The sequence below is a fragment of the Choloepus didactylus genome, chromosome 16 (genome assembly GCF_015220235.1).
Source record: "Choloepus didactylus isolate mChoDid1 chromosome 16, mChoDid1.pri, whole genome shotgun sequence".
NCBI lineage: Eukaryota > Metazoa > Chordata > Mammalia > Pilosa > Megalonychidae > Choloepus > Choloepus didactylus.
The window spans coordinates 41,007,416-41,024,815 of NC_051322.1; positions in this window are offsets into that span (position 1 = coordinate 41,007,416).

Below are 17,400 nucleotides of genomic sequence, written 5' to 3' on the forward strand. Positions count from 1 at the left end.
GACATATTCTGATCAGATTGTCAAATACTGAAGAGAAGGAGCAAGTTCTGAAAGCAGCAAGAGAAAAGCAATTCACCACTAACAAAGGAAACAGCATAAGACTAAGTAGTGACTACTCAGCGGCCACCATGGAGGTAAGACGGCAGTGGCGTGACATATTTAACATTCTGAGAGAGAAAAATTTCCAACCAAGAATACTTTATTGAGCAAAGCTCTCCTTCAAATTTGAGGGAGAGCTTAAATTTTTTACAGACAAACAAATGCTGAGAGAATTTTCTAACAAGAGACCTGCCCTATTTAAGATAATAAAGGGAGACCTACAGACAGAGAAACAAAGAAAGGAGAGAGAGAGATGGAGAAAGGTTTAGTACTAAAGAGATTCAGTATGGGTATGTTAAAGGACATTAAGAGAGAGGGAAAAATATATCTGACAAACATAAACCAAAGGATAGGATGGCTAATTCAGGAAATGCCTTCACAGTAATAACATTGAATATAAATGGAGTAAACTCCCCAATTAAAAGATATAGATTGGCAAAATGGATCAAAAAATATGAACCATCAATATGTTTCATACAAGAAACTCATCTTAGATGCAGGGACACAAAGAAATCGAAAGTGAAAGGATGGAAAAAATATTTCCTGCAAGCTCAGACAAAAGAAAGCAGGAGTAGCAATATTAATCTCAGATAAAATAGACTTTAAATGCAAGGATATTAGGAGAGACAAAGAAGGCCACTACATACTAATAAAAGGGGCAATTCAACAAGAAGAAATAACAATCATAAATGTTTATGCACCCAATCAAGGTGTCAAAATACATGAGACAAACACTGGGAAAACTAAAGGAAGCAACTGATGTTTCCACAATAATTGTGGGAGACTTCAACACATCACTCTCTCCTATAGATAAATCAACCAGAAAGAAGACCACTAAGGAAACTGAGAACCTAAATAATCTGATAAATAAATTTGATTTAACAGGCATATATAAAACATTACATCCCAAATCACCAGGATACACATACTTCTCTAGTGCTCACGGAACTTTCTCCAGAATAGATCATATGCTGGGACATAAAACAAGCCTCAATAAATTTCAAAAAAAAAAAAAAAATGAAATTATTCAAAGCACATTCTCTGATCATAATGGAATACAATTAGAAGTTAATAACCATCAGAGACTTAGAAAATTCACAAATACCTGGAGGTTAAACAACATACTCCTAAACAATCAGTGGGTTAAAGAAGAAATAGCAAGAGAAATTGCTAAATATATAGAGATGAATGAAAATGAGAACACAGCATGTCAAAAACTATGGGATGCAGCAAAAGCAGTACTGAGGCAGAAATTTATAGTACTAAATGCATACATCAAAAAGGAAGAAAGAGCTAAAATCAAAGAACTAATGCAGCAACTGAAGAAGCTAGAAAATGAACAGCAAACTAATCCCAAAACAAGTAGAAGAAAAGAAATAACAAGGATTAAAGCAGAAATAAATGACAGAGAGAACAAAAAAACAAGAGAGAATAAATAACAGCAAAAGTTGGTTCTTTGAGAAGAACAAGATTGACAAGCCCCTAGCTAGACTGACAAAATCAAAAAGAGATGTGCCAGTTTGAATATATTGTGTCCCCCAAACGCCATTATCTTTGATGTAATCTTGTGTGGGCAGATATTATCAGTGTTGATTAGATTGTAATTCTTTGAGTGTTTCTTTGGAACGTGCCCCGTCCAGCTGTGGGTGATGACTCTGACTGGATAATTTCCATGGAGGTGTTGCTCCGCCCATTCAGGGTGGGTCTAAGTTGATCAGTGGAGCCATATAAATGAGCTGCCATAACAGAAGGAACTCAGTGCAGCTGTGAGTGATGTTTGATGAGGAGCTACAGCCAAGAGGGACACTTTGAAGAATGCACTGAATTGAGAGAGGAGCTTCAGCTGACAGAGACATTTTGGAGACAGCCTTTGAAAGCTGACTTTTGCTCTGGAGAAGCTAAGAGAGGACAAACACCCCAAGAGCAACTGAGAGTGACATTTTGGAGAGAAGCTGAAGCCTAGAGGAATGTCCTGGGAGAAAGCCATTTTGAAACCAGAACTCCGGAGCAGACTCCAGCCATGTGCCTTCCCAGCTAACAGAGGTTTTCTGGATGCCATTGGCCATCATCCAGTGAAGGTACCCAATTGTTGATGCGCTACATTGGACACTTTATGGCCTTAAAACTGTAACTGTGTAACCAAAATAAACCCCCCTTTATAAAAGCCAATCCATCTCTGGTGTTTTGCATTCTGGCAGCATTAGCAAACTAGAACAAGAGAGAAGACCCAAATAAACAAAATAATGAATGAGAGAGGCAACATTACTGTGAATCTCAAAGAAATTAAAAAAATTGTAAGAGGATACTGTGAACAACTGTATGCCAACCAACTGGATAAAGTAGAGGAAATGGACAATTTCCTGGAAACATATGAACAACCTAGACTGACCAGAGAAGAAAGAGAAGACCTCAACCAACCAATCACAAGCAAAGAGATCCAATCAGTCATCAAAAACTTCCCACAAATAAATGCCCAGGGCCAGATGGCTTCACAGGGGAATTCTACCAAACTTTCCAAAAAGAACTGACACCAATCTTACTTAAACTCTTTCAAAACATTGAAGAAAATGGAACACTACCTAACACATTTTATGAAGCTAACATCAATCTAATACCCAAACCAGGAAAAGATGCTACAAAAAAGGAAAACTACAGACCAATCTCCTTAGTGAATATAGATGCAAAAATTCTCAACAAAACACTTGCAAATCAAATCCAAAAACACATTTAAAAAATCACACACCACGACCAAGTGGGGTTCATTCCAGGCATGCAAGAATGGCTCAACATAAGCAAATCAATCAATGTATTACAACACATTAACAAATCAAAAGAGAAAAATCAAGTGATCATCTCAATAGATGCTGAAAAAGCATTCAACAAAATCCAACATCCCTTTTTGGTAAAAACATTCAAAAGGTAGGAATTGAAGGAAACTTCCTCAATATGACACACAGCTTATAAGAAAAACCCACAGCCAGCATAGTACTCAATGGTGAGAGACTGAAAGCCTTCCCTCTAAGATCAGGAATGAGACAAGGATGCCCACTGTCACCACTGTTATTCAACACTGTGCTAGAAGTACTAGGCAGAGCAATCTGGCAAGACAAAGAAATAAAAGTCATCCAAATTGGAAAGGAAAAAGTAAAACTCTCATTATTTGCAGACAATATGATCTTATATCTGGAAAACCCTGAGAAATTGATGATACAGCTACCAGAGCTAGTAAACAAATTTAGCAAAGTAGTGGGATACAAGATTAATACACACAAATCAGTAATATTTCTATATGCTAGAAATTAACAAAGTGAGACACTCAAGAAAAAGATACCATTTTCAATAGCAACTAAAAAAATCAAGTACCTAGGAATAAACTTAGCCAAAGACGTAAAAGACCTATACAAAGATAACTACATAACTCTACTCAAAGAAATAGAAGGGGACCTTAAAAGATGGAAAAGTATTCCATGTTCATGGATAGGAAGGCTAAATGTCATTAAGATGTCAATTCTACCCAAACTCATCTACAGATTGAATGCTGTCCCAATCAAAATTCCAACAACTTACTTTGCAGACTTGGAAAAGCCAGTTATCAAATTTATTTGGAAAGGGAAGATGCCTCAAATTGCTAAAAACATTCTAAAGAAGAAAAATGAAGTTGAGGACTTACACTCCCTGACTTTGAAGCATATTATAATGCAGAGTAGTCAAAACAGCATGGTAGTGGTGCAAAGATGGAAATACTGATCAATGGAATCAAATTGAGACTTCAGATCTATGGCCAACTGATCTTTGATAAGGCCCCCAAAGCCACTGAACTGGGATATAACAGTCTTTTCAACAAATAGGGCTGGGAGAGTTGGATATCCACATCCAAAAAAATGAAAGAGGACCCCTACCTCACACCCTACACAAAAGTTAACTCAAAGTGGATCAAAGACCTCAATATAAAATACAGTGCCATAAAACTCCTAGAAGATAATGTAGGGAAGCATTTTCAAGACCTTGTATTAGGTGATCACTTCCTAGACCTTATACCAAAAGCACAAGCAACAAAAGAAAAAATAGATAAATGGGAACTCCTCAAACTTAAAGGTTTCCATACCTTAAAGAAATTTGTCAAAATGGTGACGAGGCAGCCAACTCAATGGGAAAAAAAATTTGGAAACCATGTATATAACAAAAGACTGATATCTTGCATATATAAATAAATCCTATAACTCAATGACAATAGTACAGACAGGCCAATTATAAAATGGGCAAAAGACATGAAAAGACAGTTCTCTGAAGAGGAAATACAAATGGCCAAAAAACTCATGAAAAAATGTTCAGCTTCACTAGCTATTAGAGAGATGCAGATTAAGACCACAACGAGATATCATCTCACACCAATTAGAATGGCTGCCATTAAACAAACTGGAAACTACAAATGGTGGAGAGGATGTGGAGAAATTGGAACTCTTATTCATTGTTGGTGAGACTGTATAATGGTTCAGCCACTCTGGAAGTCAGTCTGGCAGTTCCTTAGAAAACTAGATATAGAATTACCCTTCGATCCAGCAATCGCACTTCTCAGGATATACCCAGAAGATCTGAAAGCAGTACACAAACAGATATCTGCATGCCAATGTTCACAGCAGCATTATTCATAATTACCAAGAGATGGAAACAACCTAAATGTCCTTCAACAGATGAGTGGATAAATAAAATATGATATATACACACGATGGGATTCTACGTGGCAGTAAGAAGGAATGATGTCGTGAAACATATGACAACATGGATGAACCTTGAAGACATAATGCTGAGTGAAATAAGCCAGGCACAAAAAGAGAAATATATGCTATCACTAATGTGAACACTGAAAACTGTAAAATAAATGGTTTATAAAGTAGAATTTAGGGGACCTAGCGATAGCGAACAATTAGTGAAGGGGAAATGATAACCTAATAAGTACAGGTAAGTTATCGTGGGTAAATTTAATGTTCTGGGAATGTCCAGGAATGACTATGGTTTGTTAATTTCTGGTGGGTATGGTAGGAACAAGTTCACAGAAATGTTGCTATCTTAGGTTACTCGTCTTTCTTATTCCTTTGCTGGCTTATAGTCTGTATATTTTCTCAGGGTAGAGTAGGAACATGTTGGAAGTAAAGTAGTTATTTTAGGTTTAAAAAAAAAAATGTCCACTTTAATTATGTATCTCCTGTGAATGTTTACATATGCTTAGGACAATAGGGGAAAGGTTGTCCCAGCAGTCCCCTTTTCTACTAGGGGATTGTGTTGTGTCTCACCAGACTGACCCATCTGGTCCTGAGAATAGGTTTTATTTGTGGGTCCTAGGGAAAGGCAGCAGGCCATCCTAGGACTGTCTCCTGCCACAGATTCTTATTCTTTAAAGGTAAAATGGTGCTAGAAACCATTAGTATAATTAAAGAATATAGAAAAGTATGTGGTTTTGATGAGACTTGGTATATAGTGTGATAGTGAATGGGGTGACTGCTCTATTGAATTCCATGGGACAAGTCCACCCAGACTGCACTGGCTCTGGGAAGTTGAGAATGGCCTGGAGTCTGTGAATACAGGAGTGTCACATTTGACAAATGAGGAAAAGTTATGTTACAAGTGGTTCTAGACTAATCATTGCCTTCATTTCAGATTGTGTAGTGTACTCATTGATTATTGACCATCTTGACATTGTCACTCTCAATTTTTTTTTCCCAATCCAGCTGACAGACATAATTGTTTCCATTTCACACATGTCCTGTTTTTGCTGCCAATTGTTAAGTAGTTACACATGTGAGTTTCATGCCAAGATGGTCTCATTATTACATCCCAACTGATAACCAATTGCTACAGCCCAAATATTTGGCAGAAGTCTGGACCATTTCATTTCTATTACAAACAGGGGTAGGTCAACAGGAAAGAACCTTGAGATTTCATCAAGAAAACACATCTACTTCTTTCCCTTTCTTTCCTTGGTTATGTTTACACATACTCCTAAACTCACAATGGTTTTGACAGTTTCTGGACTAATATGGAAACAATGAAAACAATTGTATATATGTGGCCATTTCCTTTACTTGTATGTTATAAAATGACCTAAGGGAAAGCCAGTGGATTGATTTATTGATTACCAGACTGTCATCAATAGTAGTAAATTAACCAGGACTAAGCATCTAGGAGATTCTTAGGATACAAAGAAGTCTAGGAAATAGTTCTAGAACCTAAGAAAGTCACGAGGCAGGAGTTAGGGGTGTTTTCTTGGATAAACAATATCATGGGATGCTATAATCATAGGGCTGGAAGCACCATTAGATATCATCTCATCAAACCCTCACTTTAAAGCTGTGTAAACTGAAGCCCATAAAATGCAGGTGACTTAATTCAAGGTTATTAAATTTTCCAATGACAGAGTCAGAAGCAGAGTCCTTGATTTCCCACCAGGTAACAATTTAGAAGGAATTAACTGATGTCAGCTGAACATAAAGAACGGGAACTAATATAGCGCCTTGGGTAGTATGGAAATTCTTGGGAGCTGCCAAATAGGAAAACAAAGAAAGGAACTACAATAGCAACTACCATTTATTGAGAATCTATTATGTGCAAGGCACATTGCTTGACACTTGATAAAATGATTGCTAACTCAACAGCCCTGCAGGGTAGAGATTATTCCAAATGAAGAACCAGATCAGGCAAAGTTAATGGATTTGTTCAAGGTCACATGTTTAGAAACAAGATTAGCACCGAGCCATGCTAAACCAAAGCTCATGCTCTTTCTACTGAACCAAATTCTCTAAGGGGAGTACTGAAAGTGTAGAGGCTATGTTGGGTCTGTCACTCTGGTCAGAGGGCTCATCTAATGGAAAATGTGGAGCATAGGTTTGAATGGTCTAATTGGACATGACTATGCACATGATTTCACGCTGAACAAAGGAGTGAAGACTTTAACAAGGATTCATTGACTACTTGAGCAACGTTCGAAAATTGGTGCTTCAGGAAAGGACTTTTAATGAAAGCCATGTGATCAGTCAGTTGGAAGACTGATGATGCAGAGATCAGCAGTAAGGATTTGGTTTGTTGTTGTTGTTGTTGTTGTTTCTTTCCCCCTTGCTTCCTCAGAAAACACAGGACTCTTTAGACAGGAGGATTTGAAAAGTGATCTCAAGATCTCAGTAACATTTTTCCTTCCTGCATAGCATTGACTCCTGAATAGCATGTGTTTTCTGCTAGCAGCTCTTTGGACTGGTTGTACGTGTATTCTGATGGGGCACTTCTGCCGCAGCAGATTTTCCAACTTTGGAATATAAATCCTGTATTTGTCCAAAATAAATCCAAAGCATCCTTTAAAGGTGCAGTCCTACTTCATCATATGGGTGTCTCTGAGCATCTCAAGATTCAGTATCTTCATCAGGAAGTTCTTATCATACATTAATCTAATCTCAGTATTGTGCAAGGTCCTGGACTTTTGAGATTTTAGGCAAGGATCCTTCTCTTTTGGAACCTTATGTGGAGAATAGAACAAAGGAATGCTTCAGAATGAGAGAGGTGGGGAGATCTAATGTACACAAAGGACTATCATTTCTTCTTGTGAATCTATGCTCTTTTTCTCTTTCTTTCTTTTTCTCTCTCTCTTACACTTTCTTTCCTTCTTTCTTTTTCTTTTTTCTCCTTCCTCCCTCCCTCCCTCCCTCCCTTCCTTCCTTCCTTTTTGCCTTTCTTCCTTTCTTTCTTTTTTACCCCCAGTATGGCATATGAGGTTGTTCAATATCTTGCTCATGTCTACCCCTTCACCCTCAATCTCTCTACCATTCATTAACAGGAATCAGTTATTCCTAACCTCCCACAGAGTTCTTTGCCTTTGTTGTTCTATTTGCATGAACTCTCTTCTCCACCAGGATAATTCTTGCTCATTTTTCAAATACCCTTGTGGATAACTTCCTGCAGTAATCCCCCTTCCTTATTCGACTTAGGTGCCCCTAATTTATGCTACCACAGAAACCTGTCCTTAAACATCTCAGAACAATTATATTTTATGCCTGCTATTGATTTGATTGTGTGCTTCTCCTCTGAAACAGAAATTCCTCATAAATGGAAATGTTTATTTTCAACCTAGGACAAAACCTGTAACGGAATAGACACTGCACTATAAATATTTTCATAAGGACATATTGAAGAAAGGAAAGCTATAGAAGGGAATAAGGGAAGAGGGAATGAAAGTAGAAAAAAAAGTTGTAGGTTATGCCAGATATCTCCCATTCATCCAAGATGAATTAAATCTACAAGAAGTTGTGATCGTTTTTGTCTGAGATTTCTAATTTCTTAATTTGTATTAAAACATTGAGGCCAATTTTATTTCCTTAACACAGAGACCAGTTAGATATCCTTATGTCTATTTCTGTTACCAACCAAGTAAAACATCTACAGAAACATGCAGATCATTGGGTATATCACTCCTATATAAGACGTGACTAAGTAAATAAGCATCCAGATTAAGTAGATTTTGGTCATCACCTAGGCTGCAAGCATTATCACTGTTAGTTAATCATCCAGTGCCTAGCAAAGGGCTGCAGCATGCCAATTGAGGGAAGATTGTTTGCTTATATTTTTAACCTCTGGGCCTAGCACAATGTCTGCCCAGAGAAACTTTTTAACCAAAATTTGGATAAATGTTAAAACAATGTTCAATATTCTGCTGACTGGTTTTGTTATTAAATAGTTCTCTAACACCAGTGAGTCCCAGTTTCTTCATCTATGAAGAGAAACAAATAAATACCTACTTCCCTTTGCTATTCCAAATATTACTGGAGATAATATATGAGAAAGGCAAGGTTAATATTAAAGTGCTTAAGACGTGGGCTATTGCTATTATTGATGGACCGAAATAAGTAAATTAGTTATCCCTATGAGCAATAGAAATTATCAGAGTAGAGAATAAGAAAGTTATTGTTATTTATTAAGACATTTGAGGCTAAGGGGAATTCACCCTTTCCCCAGTTTTGCTTCTCTAACTATTCTCTTCATGGCTTATCATGTTATCAGTTGGTATGACTTTCGCTTTGTAAATATTAATTAAAACAGCCAAAATATAGCTTACAGAGGGTCTGATAAATGGAGAATGAAACACTGCTAGGACTGCTTAGGCTTTCTCCATGCAAATCCATCACTGAAACTAAGGGACTTCCACTTCAATAATCTATATGTATCACTTCACCACTAAGCTGATGTTTCTGAGAAACATGTCCTATCATTTTTATGGAAAATATGTGTTTAAAATAATCAAGATTTATTAACTGAGGTCTGGTTGAATGCAGTTCTGTTAAATTTATCATCAGACTCCCCTCCCGCTGCTGGTGTATTCATTTGGTTGAGCGTTGAACTGAAGGAGCTAAAGTTGTAGGTTTTGTTCTTGAACAAAAGCCATCCTTATATTTCCAAAAGTATGACATTCCCTCTATGTATAGCTGATATCCATCAAAGGAGGAACCCAGGAAGAGAGAAAGAATGGTTATGGAAAACCAGTTGCCCCTTGAGAAGGGAATGGGGAGGAACTCATCCTCCAGGGGTTCTTCCTTTGCTCCCACTGTGCCTGGAAATACGCGTATATTCTCTCAGGTAATCCCCTTGAGGGAGTAATTAGGATTTTCATATTACAGTGGAGGAAACTAAGACTTAGTGAGCCCAGGTCACTTGCCCAAGGTAACTCTTCTGGTAAGTCACAGAACAGATATTGAAATCAGGTGTGTCAGATGCATCTCCATACCCCAGTGTTATAGGTTATGCCAGATATCTCCCATTCACCCCAAGATCCTCTCCTCACATTCTCCATTTAACTCTCAGTTCTGCAACGCTAATCTGCATGGACTACAACAAAGTCCCTTTGGCTTCCATTTGGGTTTAGTCATAGAATCCTCACTGGTAAACAGGAGAGAAGGGCACTGCATTTCTCAAGGTGGTCTGCTCAAATTCAACAGTCTTATGGATTCTGGTAACTTCTCCCTCTCTTTGTCTTTAGGTTTAGAGGTGGTTCCAACTCCTCTGCTGCTAATCCCAGGTTCCTGCACTGTTGTGCTTCCTCTACCCCCCACCTACACCTTTGCAGACACTCCTGGAATGAGCCTAATTGGAGTGTGGCATCAGTTTCCTAGGACCCTGACTGATACAGGTGAATACAAGACGTCTCACTTATGTAAAATGTTGCATAAGAATCCAGGTACAAGGTAAATACTTTGTCCAAAATTCCTATTGCCAAGTTTGTTGCTAAATCTATGTATTGTGAAGTGAATCAAAGTTTAAAGCTGTGACTTAGGAACGCATAACTAAGAACGGCTGCTCTCCTAGAACTGTGTTCCCCAGACAAGAAGCGTGCTGTGACTTTTAATCATAAAAAATGCATTCACTGCACAAATTCAACACTAACTCAGTGAAGTTTATGTAGAGAATGTTTTTAGTCAACAAAGTGTGTCGGAGCAGTGAGTAAAGTTTTAGAAGAAAGGCAGAGTTTGGGGATGCTAGGGGAAATACAAATTGAGGTTCATACATTTTTTAAATGTCTGTCTCAGGTTACAACAAATAAATGTATCTTCTAGGACTTTATGAAGAAGTAGAGAAATCATTTAAGCTACTGTTAAATATTTGTAATAATTGCTTGCCTTGTGGTAAAATCAATTCCTTAAAAAAACTCATTTAAAATTCTTTATCCTCATGAAAAGTGAATGAATGAATAGCAAAGAGAATCATTCTTGGATAAACTTAATTTTTCTTGTATATTTTTTTCTTTTCTCTTCATTACAAACTGATGTAGATAAAGGGACAACACCAATAAGTGAAAATCATAAACACTAATAAGTGAAAATCATGAACACTTATTAGAAACACATCTATTAGGTAGAGGGGTTTCTCTTTTAAACTAAAAAAAAAAGTGGTTTTAAAATATAAGTATCACAATTCTGAGTCACTCATTGAGGAGCAAATATTTGGACTTTACCTTTGAGGATTTAGAAACATCCCATATGTGCCAGTTTGAATGTGTTATGTCCCCCAGAAAAAGCCATATTCTTTGATGCAATCTTGTGGGGCAGACATAATAGTCGGGATTAAGTTGAAATGTTTGGATTAGGTTGTTTGCATGGAAATGTGCCCCACCCAACTGTAGGTGATAACTCTGATGAGATATTTCCATGGAGGCATGGCCCCATCCATTCAGGGTGTGCCTTGATCAGTGGAGCCATATAAATGAGCTGACAAATAGAAGGAACTCGGTGCAGCTGTGAGTGACATTTTAAAAGGAGCTACATCCAAGAGGGACACTTTGAAGAAATACTGGAGCTGCAGATGAGAGACAGTTTGAAGATGGCCGTTGAAAGCAGATTCTTACTCTGGAGAAGCTAAGAGAGGACAAATACCCCAAGGGCAACTAAGAGTGACATTTTTGAGGAACTGCAGCCTAGAGAGGAATGTCCTGGGAGAAAGCCATTTTGAAACCAGAACTTTGGAGCAGATACCAGCCACGTGCCTTTCCAGCTAACAGAGGTTTTCCGGATGCCACTGGCCATCTTCCAGTGAAGGTACCTGATTGCTGATGTGTTATTTTGGACACTTTATGGCCTTAAAACTGTGTAACCAAGTTAACCCCCTTTATAAAAGCCAACCCATTGCTGGTGTTTTGCATTCTGGCAGCATTAGCAAACTAGAACACCATATAAATCTCCTTTAAAGTTAGTAAGGAAGGGTCTGTTTTCCTAGATTCATGTCAAAAAGGGTAATCAAGTTCTTGAACTTCTTAGAAATGGAATCCAAGGCTAAGTGTCTCAGCCAGTATCATATTTTTGTTAAACATTATTTCTTTTTCAAATCAAAAAAAAAAAAAAACAACATAAACCGACAAATCTTCAAATGAGGCTGAAATAATAATTAAATTCTAATTGTTCTTGAGAATATATTTGATAATTCTAACACTGCTACTAATGGAATACCCATTCCTTCCCACACAATCATACATTGGTGGTAGACTCTCCCTGGTTTCCAGTCTTTTGCCTACTTCCCATCTCCATTGCCAATGTCTTCAGAGTCATCCATGAAAGTTGAACTCAATGGATGTGAATCTTCTAGATGGTTTTATTATAAAATGAAGTTTCCTGAACACCTCCTTAGTGATTTTAATTCATTAAAGGCCTAGGAATCTCTATGTCAACAAAATCCCAAGTTCCCTGATGCAGGTGGTTGACAGACAGGGATATAAGAAACACTGATTTAGCATTCTCTAGGATTCTGCATTCACTTTGACTGCAAGTAGGGGTGAATTAAGGCATTTTGTCCAGCACAAGACATGACTAAGCCTCAAGTCTCACTTTCTACAAATATAGTTCAATTGAGAAGCCCTCATCCCAAAAAATGGAACTATCTCCTCCTCTCAAGACAAGGGGAAATCTTGACTTCAAGTTCTCCTAACTGGGTAGAACGTGTTTTGCCTGAATTTTGCCCTAGTCACCTCTGGGACTAGTGCTATCACTTACTCTTGCCAGTCTTTCTTCAGACTTGAAGATCTTTTGAGAATTTGGTGGCTGCTGAAAGACTTCATTCGTAACTCTCAAAATTATCTCTTTTGGATTCTCCCTGATGCTGCATTACCATTATTTCATGCTTCATCATTCATATTGAAAGCTGAATGGCGTAGTGGTTGGCATCACCTGCTCTAGAATCAGACAACAAAAAATGCAATCTTGTTTCTGCCCCTTATTAGCTGGCTGACCTTCAGTATGTTAGAGAAACTCTGTGACTCAGTTTCTTTTACGTACAATTGAGGATGACAACATAGTGACATAGCACTGTTGTGAAAATTAAGTGTGGTAAAACGTGTAAGGCGTGTAGCAAAGTTCTTGGCATGTAATAAGTACTAAATACATGTTAGCAAACACTAGTATCCAAGGGGATGAGCTTCCTGGTCCGTAATGACTATTAGCATCCCGTGGACTCCCTCCAGCTAGGTCTTGCCCTTTTCCATCTCTCACTAGCAGAAGGTGCAGCTCCTCCTGGTCTGCCCCATACCAGTACAGACAGCTGGCCACCTGAGGCCCTCAGCTATTTGACATCACTGATGATGTCTTCTCACTCTTATATCCTTACTCTTTGGCCTGAAAAGGAGGTGGATAATCCTTTATTAAGGCAATATTTGAGTAAACAGTTAAACTTCCTAAAATGTCAAACCGGTGTTTTGTTTCTTAGTTTGTTGCTTTGCCAGAGTTATGATATGGGTTATTCAGCTAGGGTTATCAATTCCTTTCATCTAAAAAGGAAAGAGAAGATCCCTGGGATGAAAACACAAAGAAAGAAAAAAAAAAAAACATTATGAAGAAGAGAAATGGCATAGACTGCTTCATAACTTCAGTCACTCAGGTAAGCAGTATTTTTATGCATATAATGTGTGCAAGAACACAGAAGGATGCTGGTGTTTCAAAACCAGCCTACATGGAACTCTACTTAGGGTCATTCGCTGGCCTCGGACAGCAGGGTAAGCTGTTTTCAAGTTCTCTTCCTTGGAAAACTGGCTATTCACATTTAAACATTGTATGGATCCTTCCACAAACTGGGTCTCAAAACTAGAGCAGAGAAGAGTGGGGGATATCCTTGCCCTGCCCCTTGGCCGAATGTGGGGCTCTTGAGGTCTGACCCTGCCATCTAAGCAGCACGCAAAAATCACATTACAAATTCGAGGGATTGCTAAGAAGTGCTAACGCTGTGTGTATCCCATACCCCGGTGACCCTGAAAGGGTCTTATTTGTCTCCCTGCCCGAGGAGGTGCCTGTGTAGTGGCCATATGGGTCCATCTGACTTTGCAGGCCTGTGAGGCCTCCTGTGACATGGAATAATGTCTCAGAAAGGTGAAGCAGCGACTTGGCCTGCAGGATCAGCAGAATTATTTGTGGTTCCAGGGGCCAAGCCTACACTCTGCACAGGCGTCGCCACATAAATAAATGCTGGAGAGGTTAAGTCAGCAAGTTACCCTGCTATAGGTGAGAAAGGCTGGAGTCAATGAAATAAAGACATGCTTTCATTCAGAACTAGACCACCCCAACTTTTACCTTTTACTTCTCATTTTCTTCCCCAGGCCTGAAACAGTTTATTAGGAAGAAAGAAAACAAGGGGGAAGAGAGTTTAAAAAAAACAAAACACACAAACAAAAAATACCGCCCATACCCTGTGCTGCAGCCCTCAGTCAGGTCTCTGTTCAGAGGATTTGCTGCAAAGGCATTCCAGCTTCAAATAAGACTGATTAAAGTAAAATTACTCAGTCTCTTGACCCATAGCAAATTTCATGAGCTGCAGTTTGTCTAGTAGTTGTGCTGTGAGTGCAATCTGATTGGCTATAATTTAGGTTTATAGTTCCTATTTTTTTTTTCAAACACAGTAGACTCCAGTGATCCTGAAATAAAGAATTTGAGGGGAAGAAAAGGAGACTAAGTATAAGCTAAGAAAATATGGAAAGAAAAAAAAAGGAAAGAATATGATAACCCTGTTTGCTATTCTAAAAGCTTGAATTCAGGAAGTCTCTGGAGTTCAGCAGGGGGGAGTTTGCCGTTGCATTTAAATTTGTTGTTCCTTCCATTCTAAATTTCTTAGCTTATTTTGTCCAGCTGGGTGGTCTTTGCCTGTTTTTTTCTGTAGTCTTTGTTTCCTTCTCTCTCTGTTCCTTTCCATCTCTGATCTCCAGGTCTGTAAATCGTGAGAGAATTTCCAATTCTGAAAATGGTGACAACCCACAATGCCAATATTTTCCAACCATGACCACCCAGGGAAGTGGAACTTTTTTCCAGGCCCTTCCTCTTTCAATCAACAGGGCTCATCAGCTCTCTTTAGATGGCCAAGAGACTCTTCTGAATACCCAGAAAGGCACGTGAGCAGCCACGGCTGGAGGAGACAGTGGAGAATGCTCTGACTTCCCATCGTCTGGAATATTGGATCAAATCTTTTCAAAATCCAGAAAGGGAAATGTCCACTCAAGGAAAGAAACCTATCAAAAAACAGGTACATACTGTGTAATTCTCTCTTCACCAGGCAAAACCACAGAGGTTATTTGCAGAGTGAGTCCTCTTAGGCCTTAGAACAGCAGTTCAGCTACTCAGGTCTCTCACAGGTGTTAGAATGTGGCTTACTGGTATGGATGGTAGAGCGAAGGGACAACTTCAAACCCAGGTAGGTGTTTGTTTAGCCTTCTCAGTAATGCATCACTATGATCGAACAATGATTATATGCAGTTTTGGCAAAAGGATTTCCTGACGTTCTCCATTTAAAGGGCTTACTTCCTTGCAGTGTCTAAAGAGCAGGTGGCTCTGGACAATGACTCCTGCAATTTTGCTGATGTCCTCTGGAAACCACATGGTGAGCTCAGCTAAAGCCTCTGTGGTATTTCTTTAGACATGAAAGAAATATAAAAGAAACAATTCTAGTTTCATTTAACTGCCCTGGAAGTACCTGGCACATAGTAAATGCTCAATTAATACCTGTGGGATGGTGAGGAGTGAGTGGAGCTGCTGTACGGCAGATTGTGCATCATGGAATTGAGACGGCCCCTCATCTGCCCACACCCCATTCACTGCCAGGGAGACTTAGCACATGCACACAGAATTGCCGGTTTCTGGGACTTCTACAAGCACCTATTCTTTACGAAAAGAAATCTTTGAACTGCATTGCCAGGAAAATGGCATATGCCTCCATCTTTGCTCTCCAAATTAAAGGAGGCTGTTTCTATGGAAAGAAAACAGGCTTTGGATTCAGAGAAAACTCAGTCTGAATATCACCTCTACAACTTGGACAAATTGCTTTGCATCTCTGAGGCTTAGTTCCCTTTCCTACAAAATGAGAATAATAAAATCTACCTTGCAAGAACATAAGGAGGATTAAATAAAATGAGGTACCTAAAATTCTTGGTACCTAGTAGGATCTTAATAAGAGAGCACAATTATGATAAAGACTTATGTGAAGAACACTTGGTACTTTTCTGCAGAAATCCCTTCTCTAATCCACTTCTCATATATTGCTTAAGGCCACTGTAAATAAAAGGAAATTTTATGGAACTACAATGCTTATTCTAAAATATATAATCACAAGAGAGATTAAAATGAGAATCAACCATTCTTCCTATGTTTTCAGATTGCCATAGTCTCATTAACTTGATATTCGAGAGAACACAGATAATTGATTCCAGCTCCAATTCATTTAATTTATTATTATTAAAAGTTTCAATGTAGGCATAGTAGATAATGAACCCCTATATGAAAACTCAAACCCTGAGAGTTTCTCTTTTGTAAATATCACTTAAAACCAGCCTGACCACCTCTTAGGATCTTGGATTTCCATATTTTCTCAAGGTGATAAAAATGATCTATACCTGTATCCTTGCTTTATAGTTGAGAAAACTGAGATTGTGATGTGTCCAAGATCACATTTTAACGTGAAAGAGGGGCCAAATTTAGGGCGTAGGTCAGAAATCCACTTCAAAACGTTTCTCTGTTTGTATGACATTGGCTCATCAATATGGGTGAGGAAGAGAAGTCATAAGAGGAAAATAAATGTTAATTCATTTAGTACCTCATTGCATCTTCCATCCTCTTATTGAAGTAATTCAAATTAGTTAATCACCTTTACAAAAACAAGCTATTTTCTAAGAAATTTTACTTTGTATACCCCAAAATATATTTCAGATTTCAAAGAAGGCACTTTTCAGATGGCGTTTTTAAAGCACACTATATAAGAGATACTGGTTCCTCTTCATTAGATGCCTATATGAGAGGTACTTTTCCCATTAGGGAAGTTTTCTTTAGAAAACGATAGGTTGAAGAATTTCTCAATCTGGATTCCTGTACATCATGAGGGTGTATATAGCTTTGGACAGGCATGATCATTGGAGAATTTGGGGTTTGGGGAAGACTGGACACCAGAGGGTGCTGACGAGCTGCATAATTTATGTCATGGCCTTTCTCCACCAAGTTTCTATGGTAATGGCTCTCCCTGAGTGGGGAGGTCAGCATTTGTGGTGCCAGGGGATGTATTCCCCGACTTCAGGCTTCGTTGGTGGTGTATGCCCCGCTGAAACCACAGGCACATTAACGGACCGCGGAGCGACCATCTCTTGTGGCTGCTGACTTGACAGTTGTTTTGGTCAATCCCATTGATTGTGAGGAAGTCAACTGTTAAAAATAGAATCAATGGTGCTACCACCAGCTCACTAGCCATTTACAGGCACTCATAAATACTGAAATGACTGCCTAGAGGCTGAGCTTCCAGGCTTCTTTTATCTTCACTTTA